Source organism: Bos indicus x Bos taurus, chromosome 24, assembly GCF_003369695.1.
Source record: "Bos indicus x Bos taurus breed Angus x Brahman F1 hybrid chromosome 24, Bos_hybrid_MaternalHap_v2.0, whole genome shotgun sequence".
NCBI lineage: Eukaryota > Metazoa > Chordata > Mammalia > Artiodactyla > Bovidae > Bos > Bos indicus x Bos taurus.
This window is the reverse complement of record NC_040099.1, coordinates 281,054-299,276: the sequence shown is the minus strand read 5'-3', so window position 1 is coordinate 299,276 and position 18,223 is coordinate 281,054. Positions and strand designations below refer to the sequence as shown.

Below are 18,223 nucleotides of genomic sequence, written 5' to 3'. Positions count from 1 at the left end.
ATCTGAAGAATTGATACTTTCAAATTGTGGTGCTGGAGAGGGCTCTTGAGAGTCCTTTGGACTGCAATGAGATCAAACCAGTTAATCCTAAAGGAAATCAACATTAGGATTGAAGGTTGAAGGATATCAACCTTCAATATTTGCTGCAAGGGCTGAAGCTGAAGCTCCAATATTTTGGCCACCTGATGCAAAGAGCCAACTCATTGGGAAAAAAACCTGACTCATTGGAAAAGACCCTGATGCTGGGAAAGATTTAGGAAAAAAGAGAAAGTGCAGCAGAGGATGAGATGGTTAGATAGCATCACCAACACAATTTGGTGCAAACGAATTTGAGCAAAATCAGGGAGAGAATGAAGGACTGGGAAGCCTGGTGTGCTACAGTCCTCAGGGTTGCAGAGTCAGACATGACTTAGCAACTGAGCAACAATAACAAATATATTGATTTGAAATAAAGATTGGAAAAAGTAAGTAAAATGAAATTTTGTGTATATTTCATATCTTCCTTTGTTTATATAACATGCTTTCTTTCAAAAAAGGATTAAAAACCTAAGAAAATCTCAAATATATATCAGAGAAACACGAAAGATATCAGTACCTGTCCCAGAACTCCTGACTTGTTTGTTGCATGCAGTTCTATCTGCCGGAGGATTCAGCATTGTCTCTTGCCCGACCTCGATTATATAACCATCTCTGTGTCTGGTCCCTGGGTGGTGAACCCTTGGTCTCTCAGGAATAATTAACAGACATCATGATGTAGTTTATCATCTGGCATTTCATACAAGTAAGTTCATTGTGAATGGAATACAGATACAGTTAAATGATACCAATCACCAAGCATTCTTTATATCCAGTTCACAAATCCCTATACAGGCACTTTATTTTCTTTTGGTAAATTACAAAACAAATGCACAACCATTCACCCTTAGATAATTACACAGACACACAGGCATCCCATTAAACACATCCACAAAGCAAAGATTTTGTAAAAACAGCAAATATCTGAACATATATATACTATCTATGGATAACTAGATTTTGTTATCTAGTTGGCTTTTAATTTTTAAATAAAAATGATGTTACAATGAATTATGTAATGAATTATACATATACATATATACATATAACACCACTTAGTGTATATTCAATTATTAATACCATAAAACCTGTGACGTGAGAAAGTTAAACATATATAATTTATCATCTTTCTGCATTTTCATATTGTGTGGATCACAGCAAACTGTGGAAAATTCTCAAAGAGATGGGAATACCAGACCGCATTACCTGCCTCCAGGGAAACCTGTATGCATCTCAGCTAGAACCAAACATGGAGCAACAGACTAGCTCAGAATTGGGAAAGGAGTTACCTTAAGGCTATAATTATCACTCTGCTTATTAAACTTATATACAGAGTACATCATGTGAAATGTTGTGCTGGATGAAGCACAAGCTGGAATCAAGATTGCTGGGAGAAATATAAACAACCTCAGATATGCAGATGACACCACTCTTATGGCAGAAAGTGAAGAGGAACTAAAGAGCCTTTTGATGAAGGTGAAAGAGCAAAGGGAAAAGGCTGGTTTACAACTCAACATTCAAAACACTAAGATCATGGCATACAGTCCCATAATTTCATGGCAAATACATGGGGAAACAATGGAAACAGTGACAGACTGTATTTACTTTGGCTCCAAAATCACTGCAGATGGTGACTGCAGCCATGAAATTAAAAGATGCTTTCTCCTTGGGAGAAAAGATATGACCAACCTAGGCAGAATATATTTTTTTAAATTTTTATCTTTACTTATTTTTAATTTAAATTTATTTATTTTAATTGGAGGCTAATTACTTTACAATATTGTATTGGTTCTGCCACACATCAACATAAATCTGCCACAGTTACACACATGTTCCCCATCCTGAACCCTCTTCCCACCTCCCTCCCCGTACCATTCCTCTGGGTCATCCCAGTGCACCAGCCCCAAGCATCCTGTATCCTGCATTGAACCTGGACTGGCGATTCATTTCTTATATGATATTATACATGTTTCAATGCCATTCTCCCAAATCATCCCACCCTTTCCCTCTCCCACAGAGTCCAAAAGACTGTTCTATACATCTGTGTCTCTTTTGCTGTCTTGCATACAAGATTATCGTTACCATCTTTCTAAATTCCATATATATGTGTTAGTATACTGTATTGGTGTTTTTCTTTCTGGTTTACTTCACTCTGTACAATAGGCTCCAGTTGCATCCACCTCATTAGAACTGACTCAAATGTATTCTTTTTAATGGCTGAGTAATACTCCATTGTGTATATGTACCACAGCTTTCTTATCCATTCATCTGCTGATGGACATCTAGGTTGTTTCCATGTCCTGGCTATTATAAGCAGTGCTGTGATGAACATTGGGGTACATGTGTCTCTTTCAGTTCTGGTTTCCTCGGTGTGTATGTCCAGCAGTGGGATTTCTGGGTCATAAGGCAGTTCTATTTCCAGTTTTTTAAGGAATATCTACACTGTTCTCCATAGTGGCTGTACTAGTTTGCATTCCCACCAACGGTGTAAGAGGGTTCCCTTTTCTCCATACCTTCTCCAGCATTTATTGCTTGTAGACTTTTGGATCACAGCCATTCTGGCAGAATATTAAAAAGCAGAGACATCACTTTGGTGACAAAGGTCAGTATAGACAAAGCTATTGTTTTTCCAATAGTTACATATGGATGTGAGAGTTGGACCTTAAAGAAAGCTGAGCATCAAAGAATTGATGCTTTTGAACTGTGGTGTTGGAGAAGACTCTTGAGAGTCTTTTGGACAGCAAGGAAATCAACCAGTCCATCCTAAAGGAAATCAGTCCTAAATATTCATTGGAAGGACTAATGCTGAGGCTGAAGCTCCAGTACTTAGGCCACCTGATGGGAAGAGATGACTCATTGGAAATGACCCTTATCCTGGGAAAGATTGAAGGCAGGATGAGAAGGGGATGACAGAGGATGAGATGGTTGGATAGCATCACCGATTCAATGGACATGAGTTTGAGCAAACCCCAGGAAATGGTGAAGGACAGGGAAGCCTGGCATGCTGCAGTCCATGGGGTTGCAAAGAGTTGGACATGACTTAGCAACTGCACAACAACAGAGTTTATCAAAGTCAGATATTTCTTAAAATACATTCTATGTGGGAACTTCCCTGGGGGTCCAGTGGTTAAGACTCTGCACTTCCACCACAGAGGGTGAGGGTTCCAGTTGGCGCCCTTGGTGTGGGTTAAGATCCCACATACCACATGGCAGGCCAATAAATAAATAAATAAATAGAATTAAAATCACAAAAATAAATAAATAAATTCTTGTTCTTTAGACACCTATAGGTGATAAATATTCTTCCCAAATGTACTATAATCATGTATATTACTTCTACAACTTCAGTCTTAATGCAGTTAATTTAATTGTCACAGATGTGTAAATGCAAAATGTGAGCAAACAAGAAAAGATGTGTAAGGCATGTACCAGGTTATGCATTCCAGTAATTCAGTAAGTTTTATATTTCTTCTGAGCTCTAATTTGGAATACATACAAAACAAATGATTTTCAGTTATTTTGTTTATATCTTCATATTGTTTACTGTTATAGTATTTCCCCTTGCTGTCTACAAAGCTACAATATTCTTCAGACAAAATTCAATTAAACTAATAATTTTCATAAAAGAGGTTTCTGTTACAATTATTAATGCTTTTCTTTAGTGTATTCTCTTCTTTATGTGATGACCTCAATATGAAAATACCAAATGTACTTCTGTGGCAGATATTGACAAGAAAAATCTCAAAAACCCTATGTAATTGCTAAAAGTATTTCAGCGTGTATGTATAAGATGATGATATATTTGTGGTCATTAAGAATTTATTTCCATTCTCTTTCTCTGGTGTGTATTGGGAGGAAGTGAAGTCAATCATCGTCACCATAACCTAATTTCTTTCCAGATGTATTTTTCTCAGATGCTTCTCTTTCTCTAAGAATACCACGTTTCCTCAGGCTACACTCTTTAGACAGAACCCCATCTTATCTTCACAAACCTGACTGCCCATCCAGGCCATGAGGACTAGTTCTCCCTCAATCTGTAACATGGATAGAAGTATGCTACTGACAATTGAATAACATAAATTGCTTCCCCAAAGGTTTGGGCATTAATAGGGAATACCTTTTAGAATCATGAGGACATGGAGGGAGAGACTGAAGGTTGAATTTAAAAGGCAAGACTTTAGAGACAAACAATTGAGATAAAAAGATCTGTATCTAAACAAACTTCCTTGATGCCAATGATGTCCCTAAACATAATACTGTATAGGTAACTATCTATTTAAAATTTAAAAATAAAACTTAGATTTAGTAAATATTCATATCGTTTTCTGTAAAATATGTCAATTCACACCTCCACTATGACTTTTCAGTGTGAATCATCTGGGTTTTCCACATCTCGTGTTAGCCGCTCAGACGTGTCCGACTCTTTTCGATTCTCTGGATTGTAGCCCACCAGGATCCTCTGTCCATGGAATTCTCCAGGCAAGGATACTGGAGTGGGGTGCCATTCCCTTCTCCAGAGCATCTTCCTGACCCAGGGAATGAACCCAGGTCTGTTGCAGGCAGATTCTTTACCATCTCAGTCACCAGGAAAGCCCTTTTACATCTTAAACAGCACTATTGTTGTCTGCCTTTTCAATCCTCGTCCATTCAGTAGAATATCTGATTCCCTGATGACACAAAAAGCTGGAAATCAACTTATATGAATATCCCTTTTAACGAAATATCTCTTAAAGTCAAAATTCTGTATAGGTCAGTTAATTGGGCTTGATTGATGGGATTTGGCCTCCTGTAACCCACTGGACTGGAGATGTAATTTTTTCCATCCATTGCTATCTGTGTATGTGTATATATATATATATATATATATATATATATATATATGTATACATATATAGATAGAGAGAGAGAGAGAGAGAGAGAGAGAGAACTGCATCCCTCTGTTATACTTTTTTACATCATCCCAAATAGAAATTATTGATAGAAGCATATTGACATAGATACAGCACATGGTAGCCTGAATGTTCAATAGTGATTATTGCATTCATAACTCTCTTTTGACCAGTGGAAAATGAGGCCCATGGAGGAAGTGATTTGTTGAAGGTGACAGTTACTGCAAGTTGAGTGTTTATACAGACACAATGCTGTTGAAATTGCTTCTCCAGTTCATACCATATTTCTAGAGAGGTTTTCAAGCTAAGTTAAATTTGCTGCCTCTGAACAAAGAGCCACATACTTATCAAATCAATGAGAGCTGTTACAATTTTGATTCAACAAACTCTGCTAACTAACTTTCCACCAGTATGAGCTCATGGCTCCTATCATTCTGTATATGACCTAACTACCATCCCTGGTTATGCTTATTTGTGGGGATACCAATTGCAGAGTAGAAGGAAAGAACTGTGAGAAAAGAGTTGACCTAAGTTACAATCTCATTACACATGGTTACTGAAGGAGGCCATGCAATGGGAGTCAGAGAAGGTAAATTAAGCCTAAAATTGTTGGGATGATACCTTAATGAGAGGCTGACAAATGACTCAGAGAGGAAATAGGACTGGACAATATAAAGTATTAAACTCAAAGTTGAGGTTGAGTAGTCAGGGAGAGGGTGAACTAGCAAGAGAGAAGAAAACCTTCAGAATTGAAAATGTATGCTGTGTTATAAATTACATCAGAGTTGCATTTATTGCAGTGGAAACTATATTTAACAGTAGTTTTTTCAGAGGAAGGGATAAGTTAGAAGGTTGGAATCAACATAAACACACACAAACAGGTATAAAGTAGATAATCAACAAGATCTTACTCTATAGTATAGGGAACTCAATACTCTGCAATAACCTATATGGGATAATAATCTGAAAAAGAATAGATACACGGATTTGTATTACAAATCACTTTTCTGTATGACTGAAACTAAGACAAAATTGTTAATCAACTCTAACCCAATATAAAATAGAAATTAAAAGTAGAATTTTGCCAATACAGATCACTGTGAAGGTAAGGTGTGAGCAATGCTGGCTTTCTGAGGGGAAGAATGGAATGGTAGCCGAAGGTGATGAGAATCAAGTGTCTTGTCCTAAATATGGAACAGGAAATGTCCTGAGTGCAGGAGTTCGTCACAAAAGATAGACATTGTTTCCTTTGCAGCTAAATGTGCCATTTCAACCATGGCCCTTGGGGCAGGACCAGAGAATTACATAAGAAAAGTACTCTGGGATTTATTAGCCAAATTGCTTCTTGGCAAGGTGCAACCAGGGAATTGCATCATGAGGGTTGTTTCAGGCATTTGGACTGACTTGGGAATGGTGTGTCCAACGTAGATCACCGTGAAGTAACCTCTGCTCAGTTGGGACAATGAGTGAATGCAGGGTCCTGAAAAACCAGTCCTAAGGGCAAGGAACTTCAAACATGATATGATGATGGGATGTGTAGTGAGATCTAAAACCCTGGATGACCTGCCTCTGAAGTGGATAAAGATGGATCCTGAAGACGCCATCATGACCTGGTGCTGTGAATGATGCCATCTCTTTTCAGGGCTCGTCCCTGAGGGAGTTGTGAAGCTTTATATGATTGTGCAACCTTATGTAAAACAGATAGCGAGTGGGAGCCTGCTGTACAGCACAGGGAGCTCAATGTGGTGCCCTGTGGTGACCTAGAGGGGCGCGGTGCCAGAGCAGAGGGGCGGGGCGGGGGGATACATGCACACACATAGGTGATTTGTTTAATGCACAGCAGAACTAGCACAACATTGTAAAGCAACTGTACCCCACCTTAAAAAAAAATCCGGATTGAATACTCACCTCTCTCACATCTTAATCATTATGTTAAAACTAAAATAAACAGAAACAAATGCAAAAGTCCTGGTTTCCTTATCATATGTAAAGGCATTAATACAGTGTCATTAGATAAAAAGTTAAAGGAACAAAGTAAAGGCTATTTTTTTTCCTTAAACATACAGTGGGTAGATGGTAAAGAATCCATCTGCAATGAAGGAGACTAGGGTTCAGTCCCTGGTTAGAAAGATCTCCTGAAGAAGGAAATCCAGTATTTTTGCCTGGAGAATTACATGGACAGAAGAACCTCGTGGGCTATAGTCCATGGGCTCAGCAAAAGTCAGACACTACTGAGTGACTAAGCACCTCAGCACCTTAAATGTAAATGATGGCCAGAGAATCCAATTTTACATAACACAAATAAGCTTATTTTTAATAGGCATGACTATCTTTAATAGGTTTTTAACAAAGTACATTGAATGTGGAAGGGGTTTGGACAATAATTAAGAGGTACTGATATATAAAATATACTGAGAAAAAAATCCATTATTTGAAGTTATAAAAGAAAATAGGTGGGTCATGGAGAAAGCAAGGGAATTTCCAAAAAAACATCTGCTTCTGCTTCACTGGCTGTGCTACAGTCTTTGACTGTGTGGATCACAAAAATCTGTGGAAAAATCTTAGAACTGATGGCGTTTTGCCAAAAGATTTCACTTCCTTCTCAGGTTCAAAGGATTTGTTAACAAAGTAACCCACTCGTTATATACAAATATATAATGCAGATATTTATTAGACAATTATCTAGCTTACTTTCAAGATACTAACATTAATAGAGAAGAGGATACATCACCAAATTGGGTTTTGACCAACCTCCAGTCTTAAACAGGGCTGGCAAGTCCCATGTCATGGACATCTGGAGTCCCAGCTGGGAAAAGGTCCCAGACAGTACCTCCGCTCTGCTCTGTGGGTGAAACTTCAAAGACTGTCCCGATTTCAATTTATAATCCCAGGACAGACTCAAATGGATACATTCATCAATCTGGGACCAAACTGCAAGCCTGGTTTCAAGATAATGCTGTTGGCTTTGCCATGGAAAACTTGGTTCGATGCAGGATACTGGATGCTTGGGGCTGGTGCACTGGGACGACCCAGAGGGATGGTATGGGGAGGGAGGAGGGAGGAGGGTTCAGGATGGGGAACACATGTATACCTGTGGCGGATTCATTTCGATATTTGGCAAAAGTAATACAATATTGTAAAGTTTAAAAATAAAATAAAATTTAAAAAATAAATAAAATAAAAATAAAAATTAAAAAAAAAAGAAAACTTGGAATGTGGTGAAGCCTGGGGCTTGGTTGGCCAGGCTCCTCCAGGGGCTTAACTATCTCAGGATTCCTCCCCCATCTTATCTATGGGGCTGCAAGTCTTGCACTCATAGCGGTCACTCCCAGTCAGGGCAGTGCCCAGGTAGGTTAGAAGCAAGGTCACAGGCCTGCTCTGCTTTGTCTCTGAAGCCTAAACAAGACTATTTATTTACTTTCTTTAACAGATGCGATACCAGATCACTTTACCTGTCTCCTGAGAAAATTGCACGTGAGTCAAGAAGCAACAGTTCAAACCGGACATAGAACAAATGACTGGTTCAAAATTGGGAAAGGGGTATGACAAGGCTGTATATTGTCATCCTGTTTATTTAACTTATATGCAGAATACATCATAAGAAATGTTGGGCTGGATGTATCACAAGCTGGAATCAAAATTGCCAGGAGAAATATCAACAACCTTAGATGTGCAGAGGATATCACTCTGATGGCAGAAAGTGAAGAGGAACTAAAGAGCTTCTTGATGAAGGTAAAAGAGGAGAGTGAGAAAGCTGGCTTACAACTCAACATTCAAAACACTAAGATCATGGCATCTGGTCCCAACGTTTCATGGCATATTTTGTTGTTCATTCACTAAGTCGTGTCTAACTCTTTGCAGCCCCGTAGACTACAGCACACCAGGCTTCCCCATCCTTCATCATCTCCCAGAGTTTTCTCAAACTCATGTCTATTAAGTCGGCAATGCCACCCAGCCATCTCATTCTCTGTTGTACCCTTTTCCTCCTGCTTTCAGTCATTTCCAAATTCAAGGTCTTTCCCAAACATTTGGCTCTTTGGATCAGGTAACCAACATATTGGAGCTTCAGCTTCAGTATCAATCTTTCCAATGAATATTCAGGGTTGATTTCTTTTAGGATTGACTGGTTTGATCTTCTTGCTGTTCAAGGAACTCTCAAGAGTCTTCTCCAGCACCACAGGTCAAAAACATCGATTCTTTGGACCCAGCCTTCTTTATGGTACAATTCTTACCTCTGTACATGACGACTGGAAAAGCCATATTTTGATGACTACTACTAAAATTCTGTTTAGAATAAAGTTCCAGTACATGTCACAGATACACAGAGAGCCAATATCAATTATTGCAAATATAATCAATTCTAAACATTACCTTGTGTTTGTTTCTTATTTTCCTGTATACCAATACTTAAGATGATAACTTTCTCTTTCATTTAAAAGATAGCAATTGGGCTTTTTTTTTTTTTAATATTAACTGAGGTAATGGCTCATTGGTAAGGAATAAGCCTAATAATGCAAAGGATGCGGGTTTAATCCCTCAGTCTGGAAGATTCCCTGGAGATGGAAATGGCAGCCCACTCCAATATTCTTGCCTGGGAAATCCCATGGACAGAGGAGCCTGGCAGGCAACAATAGAGTCAGACACAACTTTGTGACTAAAAACAATGACAGCAAAAGGCTAATCCTAGCAACACCTCAAGAGGTGGAGTTGTCTTTTCCAGTGACCTTTAAAGAAGACCCAGGTTCTTCATCCCCCAACTTCTAATCATGAGTTTCTGTACATCTGTGAAGAGCACTGTATCTGTTCTCTGCCATATTGGCAATGTAGAACATCCACAGGATGATAACCAGTCTCTGAAGGGTAATAGCAATCTAGTACACATGATTCTAAGATTACTTAGTGATATTATTGGGGCAGAATTATAAGCAATAGACTATTCATGAAGTTCTGTCAATCCCTGTGATCCCTGTCTCTGTTACTCATTCAACTGAGTCTGGAGGCACAAAACAGAGACATATTTCTTTTACACTGAATACACATGTGTGCTAAGTTGCTTCAGTTGTGCCTGACTCTTAACGACCCCATGGACTAAAGCCCACCAGGCTTGACTGTCCATGGGATTCTCCAGGCAAGAATACTAGCATGGGTTGCCAATGCCCTCCTCCAGGGAATCTTCCCCATTAAGGGATCAAGCCTACATCTCATTTCCCCTGCATTGGCAGGTAGGTTCTGTACCATCTGGAAGGCACAGTAAATGTACTAGAATACAGTGAAATAAAGGGAGGGGTTCTTGCTAGTGTATTTGGTAAATTTACAAGGACTCCTTTGCTTAATAATGCAAGGGGTCCTCATTCATTTATTCAATAAGTGTTTTTGAATGGCATTCTGAAGCCCAGCAATATAAATATCAAAATAGATAATGGGTGAACAAGAAAGGAAAGGAACTTGCATCTATTGAGGTTTTAATTACAACACATGGTTTTATGTTTATTCTTATTTATTTATGAATTTATTTTGTATATGAAAGTATTTATTCACTGCCTCTACAATTTTACATGCTATCATGATACAGTTATAGAGTGATACAAGTACTTAAAAAGTGTGCAAAAAAACTATTTGACTCACTAATATTTTCTTATTGCTGAGCAACTTTATTAAACATATTGTTTAAAAAATGTACTGGAATCATAGGATGGTAAGTTGAATTGACATAGGTGGAGGGATAGCTTGGTGAATGCTATCTCACAGGAGGCTTACCCAAGGAAAGAGGTATAAAAAAGACCCCGTCTTCAAAACAGCATATTGCTCCCCTTTCTTTGGAGACAAATTAAGATGACCAGTGACTACTTTCAACACTCAATTTAGGCACAAAGGTAACTAGTGGGTAATATCCAGAAGACTGTAATGATGAGACTACAAGAATCTAACAGCACCTGAACTTCAGCTCTCAGAATCTTTACATATGTAGTTTCGGTTGAAAACACTGTATCACTCAGAACACAATTTAGTACTGATTACTTTTTTAATGGCAACTTTCACATCCTTATTCCTTAAGCTGTAGATGAGTGGGTTTAACATGGGGATGACAACTGTGTAGAAGGCAGAGGTTATTTTGTCTGTGTCCACGGAGTAACTTGAGCTGGGTCTGAAATGCATGAACAGGAGCGTGCCATGAAATATAGCCATAGTGGTTAAATGGGAGGCACACGTAGAGAAAGCTTTGCATCTCCCCTCGGCTGAGTTCATCCTAAGGATGGTTGCTTTGATGTAGCTGTAGGAGAGGAGGACAGTGATAATGCTGGTCCCCACAACACAACTACTGGATATGAGCAGCATTATCTCATTGATGGATGCATCTGAGGAGGAGAGGGCTAGCAAGGCCAGGAAATCACAGAAAAAGTGATTGATGACATTAGAACTGCAAAATGATAATCAAAATGTACAACAGGTGTGGATTGCTGAATCTACCAAACCTTCCACGCAGACAACAGATATTAGCTGGGTACAGAGTCTTCTGGACATGGAAACCGTATAAAGAAGTGGATTGCAAATGGCTACATAATGGTCATAAGCCATGACAGCCAACATGAGACTTTCCATATCTGCAAAGGTCCCCCAGAAATACATCTGCATAGCACACAAGTCAAATGGAATCCTTTTATGCTCAGATAGGAAATTAGCCAGCATCTTGGGAGAGACAGCAGAGGAGTAGCAGACATCACAGGAGGAAAGATTGGTCAGGAAATGATACATGGGTGTGTGCAGTCTTGGGTCCACCTTGATCAGCAGGATCATCCCAACACTGGCAACCACAGTTATGCCATAAACCAGCAGGAAGAGCACGAAGAGCCCCTGCTGCACGTGCCTTCTGTCTGAAAGTCCTAGGAATGTGAAGTTAGTAGCCACACTGCAGTTCTCAGCAGTCATCACTCAGATCTGTTGGGAAATTCCTGGTTGTGAAAGAAGAAATGGAAATGGAGGGTAAATATGTCAATTTACTATCGTTATAGTTAAACCCCTGGTCCTTTTGTAGATGTAAGTAATCAAGAAAAGAGACAGACCTTCCTAGGACTGCATGAGGCCAACAGACTCTGAGAAATATTCTCCAATTTTGTTTAAATGAAAAAAAAATTGACAACAATACATTTGCAAAGCACTGTATAGCTTTGCAGTGCCCTTTCATCCGAACTAAATCAGACTGTTTCCAATCCAACTTGTGTAGTATTTATGACCACATTTGTGGCTTTCCTGATGGCTGAGATGGTAAAGAATTTGCCTGCAATGCAGGATACCTGGGTTTGATCCCTAGGTCGGGAAGATACCCTGGAGAAAGGAATGGCTATCCACTCCAATATTCTTGCCTGGAGAACTCCATGAACAGAGGATCCTGGTGGGCTCTACAGTCCATGGGGTCGCAGAGTCAGGCACAACTGAGTGACTAACACTTTGCTACTTCCGTCTGATACTAACAAAACGATGTGCTCTGAGTGAAGCAAGGATCTGATAATTGGGTGGTTCACATAACTTGTCTTTTGGCAGGATTGCTGGGTTTTTTGGTTTGTTTTGTTTTTCAAAGATGTAGAAATGTTGTTATACCCTGTGTTAGAGAAGAGTAGTAAGTAAGAAGCACAGGTGATGAATATATTGCTTTCTTATTCCCCCTGTGGAGAGGGCAGAACTATAGCCAGTTCTGAATATAAGAAGTCCTCTGTTCAGTTCAGTTCTGTCGCTCAGTTGTGTCCGACTCTTTGCGACCCTATGAATCGCAGCACGCCAGGCCTCCCTGTCCATCAAAAACTCCTGGAGTTCACTCAGACTCAAGTCCATCAAGCCAGTGATGCCATCCAGCCAACTCATCTTCTGGCGTCCCCTTCTCCTCCTGCCCTCAATCCCTCCCAGCATCAGAGTCTTTTCCAGTGAGTCAGCTCTTTGCATGAGGTGGCCAAAGTACTGGAGTTTCAGCTTCAGCATCATTCCCTCCAAAGAAATCCCAGGGCTGATCTCCTTCAGAATGGACTGGTTGGATCTCCTTGCAGTCCAAGGGACTCACAAGAGTCTTCTCCAACACCACAGTTCAAAAGCATCAATTCTTTGGCGTTCAGCCTTCTTCACAGTCCAACTCTCACATCCATACATGACCACAGGAAAAACCATAGCCTTGACTAGATGGACCTTGGTTGGCAAAGTAATGTCTCTGCTTTTGAATATGCTATATAGGTTGGTCATAACTTTCCTTCCAAGGAGTAAGCATCTTTTAATTTCATGGCTGCAATCACTATCTGCAGTGATTTTGGAGCCCCAAAAAATAAAGTCAGCCACTGTTTCCACTGTTTCCCGATCTATTTCCCAGGAAGTGATGGGACCAGATGCCATGATCTTCGTTTTCTGAATGTTGAGCTTTAAGCCAACTTTTTCAGTCTCCACTTTTACTTTCATCAAGAGGCTTTTGAGTTCCTCTTCACTTTCTGCCATAAGGGTGGTGTCATCTGCATATCTGAGGTTATTGATATTTCTCCCAGCAATCTTGATTCCAGCTTGTGTTTCTTCCAGTCCAGCGTTTCTCATGATATACTCTGCATATAAGTTAAATAGGCAGGGTGACAATATACAGCCTTGACGTACTCCTTTTCCTATTTGGAACCAGTCTGTTGTTCCATGTCCAGTTCTAACTGTTGCTTCCTGACCTGCATACAGATTTCTCAAGAGGCAGATCAGGTGGTCTGGTATTCCCATCTCTTTCAGAATTTTCCACAGTTTATTGTGATGCACACAGTCAAAGGCTTTGGCATAGTCAATAAAGCAGAAATAGATGGTTTTCTGGAACTCTCTTGCTTTTTCCATGATCCAGCAGATGTTGGCAATTTGATCTCTGGTTCCTCTGCCTTTTCTGAAACCAGCTTGAACATCAGGAAGTTCACGGTTCACGTATTGCTGAAGCCTGGCTTGGAGAATTTTGAGCATTACTTTACTAGCATGTTGAGATGAGTGCAATTGTGCAGTAGTTTGAGCATTCTTTGGCACTGCCTTTCTTTGGGATTGGAATGAAAATTGACCTTTTCCAGATCTGTGGCCACTGCTGAGTTTTCCAAATTTGCTGGCAATTGAGTGCAGCACTTTCACAGCATCATCTTTCAGGATTTGAAACAGCTCAAATGGTACTCTATCACCTCCACTACCTTTGTTTGTAGTGATGCTTCCTAAGGCCCACTTGACTTCACATTCCAGGATGTCTGGCTCTAGGTAAGTGATCACACCATTGTGATTATCTGGGTCGTAAAGATCTTTTTTGTACAGTTCTTCTGTGTATTCTTGCCACCTCTTCTTAATATATTCTGCTTCTGTTAGGTCCATACCATTTCTGTCCTTTATCGAGCCCATCTTTGCATGATATGTCCCCTTGGTATCTCTGATTTTCTTGAAGAGATCTCTAGTCTTTCCCATTCTGTTGTTTTCCTCTATTTCTTTGCATTGATCATTGCAGAAGGCTTTCCTATCTCTTCTTGCCATTCTTTGGAACTCTGCATTCAGATGCTTATATTTTTCCTTTTCTCCTTTGCTTTTCGCTTCTCTTCTTTTCACAGCTATTTGTAAGGCCTCCCCAGACAGCCATTTTGATTTTTTGCATTTCTTTTCCATGGGGATGGTCTTGATCCCTGTCTCCTGTCCAATGTCACGAACCTCAGTCCATAGTTCATCAGGCACTCTATCTATCAGATCTAGGCCCTTAAATATATTTCTCACTTCCACTGTATAATCACATGGGATTTGATTTAGGTCATACCTGAATGTTCTAGTGGTTTCCCCTACTTTCTTCAATTTAAGTCTGCATTTGGCAACAAGGAATTCATGATCTGAGCCACAGTCAGCTCCTGATCTTGTTTTTGCTGACTGTATAGAGCTTCTCCATCTACGGCTGCAAAGAATATAATCAATCTGATTTTGGTGTTGACCATCTGGTGATATCCATGTGTAGAGTCTTCTCTTGTGTTGTTGGAAGAGGGTGTTTGCTATGACCAGTGCAGTCTCTTGGCAAAACTCTATTAGCCTTTGCCTTGCTTCATTCTGTATTCCAAGGCGAAATTTGCCTGTTACTCCAGGTGTTTCTTGACTTCCTACTTTTGTATTCCAGTCCCCTATAATGAAAAGGACATCTCTTTTGGGTATTAGTTCTAAAAGGTCTTGTAGATCTTCATAGAACCTTTCAACTTCAGCTTCTTCAGCATTACTGGTTGGGGCATAGACTTGAATTACTGTGATATTGAATGGTTTGCCTTGTAAACGAAGAGATCATTCTGTCGTTTTTGAGATTGCATCCAAGTACTGCACTTCAGACTCTTTTGTTGACCATGATGGCTACTCCATTTCTTCTAAGGGATTCCTGCCCACAGTAGTAGATATAATGGTCATCTGAGTTAAATTCACCCATTCCAGTCCATTTTAGTTTGCTGATTCCTAGAATGTCGACATTCACTCTTGCCATTCTCCTGTTTGACCACTTCCAATTTGCCTTGATTCATGGACCTAACATTCCAGGTTCCTATGCAATATTACGTTTTATAGCATCGGACCTTGCTTCTATCACCAGTCACATCCACAGCTGGGTATTGTTTTTGCTTCGGCTCCATCCCTTCATTCTTTCTGGAGTTATTTCTCCACTGATCTCCAGTAGCATATTGGGCAACTACTGACCTGGGGAGTTCCTCTTTCAGTATCCTATCATTTTGCCTTTTCATACTGCTTATATTAATACAATTAAATAATATAATCTCTTTAAAATGGTAAATGCATCTTGGAAACATGTTTAAGTCTCTAAAACCTCTGTTGTCAATCAATCCACTGGTTTCACTACACTGAAATATCACACAGTTCGATCCACTGACTTGCCTGGTGGCTCAGCATTTAAAAAAACATGTTGCTTGGAATGCAGGAAATATAGGTTCTATCCCTGGGGTTGGGGAGAAACCCCAGGGACAGAAATGGCTGCTCCCTCCAGTATTCTTGCCTGGGAAATACATTGGACAGAGGAGCCTGGTGGGCTGCTAACCATGTATTTGCAAAAGATTTGGACATAACTTAGTGACTAAACAACAACAAATGCTTTCCCTAGGCTCCTGTCAACCTGACTAGCCCTTGCCAGACTCTACCAGGAAGCCATAACACACCAGAGGCTGTTTCCCACCAAGCACAGAATCATTGTACATCCCGTGATCTTGAAACAAAATCCCACAAGTCATCATGTCTATTCTTTCACTGAGATAGGTTTGAGTTCCACAATGCATCTTCCCCCCATCACTGACACTTCTGTACCCTGGACTAACTTTGGAGCCAATATCTACACTCTAGTCACCCAGAGTTAGCAACCTTGTTGAATATTAATTTTGCATTCTGTACAACAAATTGCCACCAACTTAGAGACTTAAACTGCTATCACAGTTTCTGTAGCATAATAGTCTGGGAAGTGTTTGCATAACTTTATAAGATACTGCTAAACTATTTTCAAAGTTATGTAACCTTGTATTCTTATTTGAAATGCATAAGCATTCAACTTGTTCCACATTTTCACCAAGATTTGCAACTCTTACTCATTTTAGCTATTCTAAATAGGGTACAGTAGTTTCTCCTTGTGGTTTAAGTTTTAATTTTAGTAAGAATGTCATTGATGACTAATGATGCTTAGTATTTTTTTCATGTGTTTATAGATGGTTTGTGTGTTTTGTTTTGTCAATGTGTGCTCAGATAGTTCATCAAACCTTTAAGTAGTTTTTTTTTTCTTGTTTTGACTATAAAGACTTCTCTGTATGTTTTATATAGAAATAATTTATTAAATATAAGTTTGCAAATATTTACTCACAATCTATAGCTTATATTTTCATTTTATTAATGGTGTCATTTATGCTTAAGAAACTTTTACCAATTATTTTTAATGGTAATGAAGTTCCTTTTATTGTTTTTTAAAGACCCATCATTTTTACGTTCATTCAAAAATTTCTCACCCCAAGTTTTGAAAGATATTTTGTTTTATGCTAAATTTTTTAGTTTTAGTTTTTATGTCTACATCTGTGATTCATTCATCTATGACTTCTTGGAAGTAAAGTTATAACAAACCTAGACAGTGTATTAAAAAGTACAGACATAACTTTGCTGACAAAGGTCTGTATAGTCAAAGCTATGTTTTTTTCTGTAGTCATGTTCACTTGTGAGGGTTGGGCCATAAAGAAGGCTGAGTGATGAAAAATTGTTACTTTTGAACTGTGGTGCTAGAGAAGACCCTTGAGAATCCCTTAGACAGCAAGGGGATCAAACCAGTCAATCCCAAAAGAGATCAACCATGAATAGTAGTTGGAGGGACTGATGCTGAAGCCGAAGGTCCAATACTTTGGCCATCACATGAGAAGAGCCAACTCATTGGAAAAGACTCTGATGTTGGGAAAGGTTGAGGACAGGCGAAGGGGTCAACAGAGGATGAGATGGTTGAATAGCATCACTGACTCAATGGACATGAGTTTGAGCAAACTCTGGGAGATGGTGAAGGCTAGAGAAGCCTGATGAGCTGCAATCCATGGGGTGGCAAAGAGTCAGACATGATTTAGTGACTGAACAACAGCAACGATTAATTTCATTTCATTCATGTTAATAGTTGTGTATGCTATGAAGTAAAAATAAGAGCTTATTCTTCCATGTGGATACTCAATTATCTCAGCCTTGTTTATTGAAAATTATCATTTCTCTATTGAATTATAATAGCAGGTATTTTTGAAATTTAAATGACCAGAGACACTTGAGTCCATTTTGGTACCCTATTAGTCTAATATCCTATCACCTTGATTACTGGAAAAACTTTGTAATAAAATACAGATATGAACATGGGGAAAGTAGAATGAAATTTTAATTTTGTTTGTTGGTCAGCAGGCTATACATTTCATGAATAGAAATTGACTTCCACCATTTATTATGCAATGATTAGCAAATGATTCATTATAAACTACAATATGCTGAAACATTTGCTTAAGCCAGCTCTGGAGTATGATTCCTAGTTTAGGGACTTATATTTGACTTGCATATATCTCATGAGCTGAGAATCAGTTTTTCTTTGGAAGGCAAAGTTGCTCAGTCATGTCCAATTCTTTGAGACCCCTTTGGAATTCTCCAGGCCAGAATATTGGAGTGGGTAGTTTTTCCCATCTCCAGGGGATCTTCCCAGCCCAGGGATCAACCTAGGTCTCCAGCATTGCAGGTGGGTTCTTTACCAGCTGAGCTGC

The 18,223-nt window shown here is 39.3% G+C and overlaps 1 pseudogene; it reads right to left on the bottom strand.

Moving 5' to 3' along the window:
* Window positions 1-10,952: 10,952 nt before the first annotated feature.
* LOC113882584 lies at window positions 10,953-11,949 on the bottom strand (annotated as a pseudogene).
* Window positions 11,950-18,223: the final 6,274 nt, after the last annotated feature.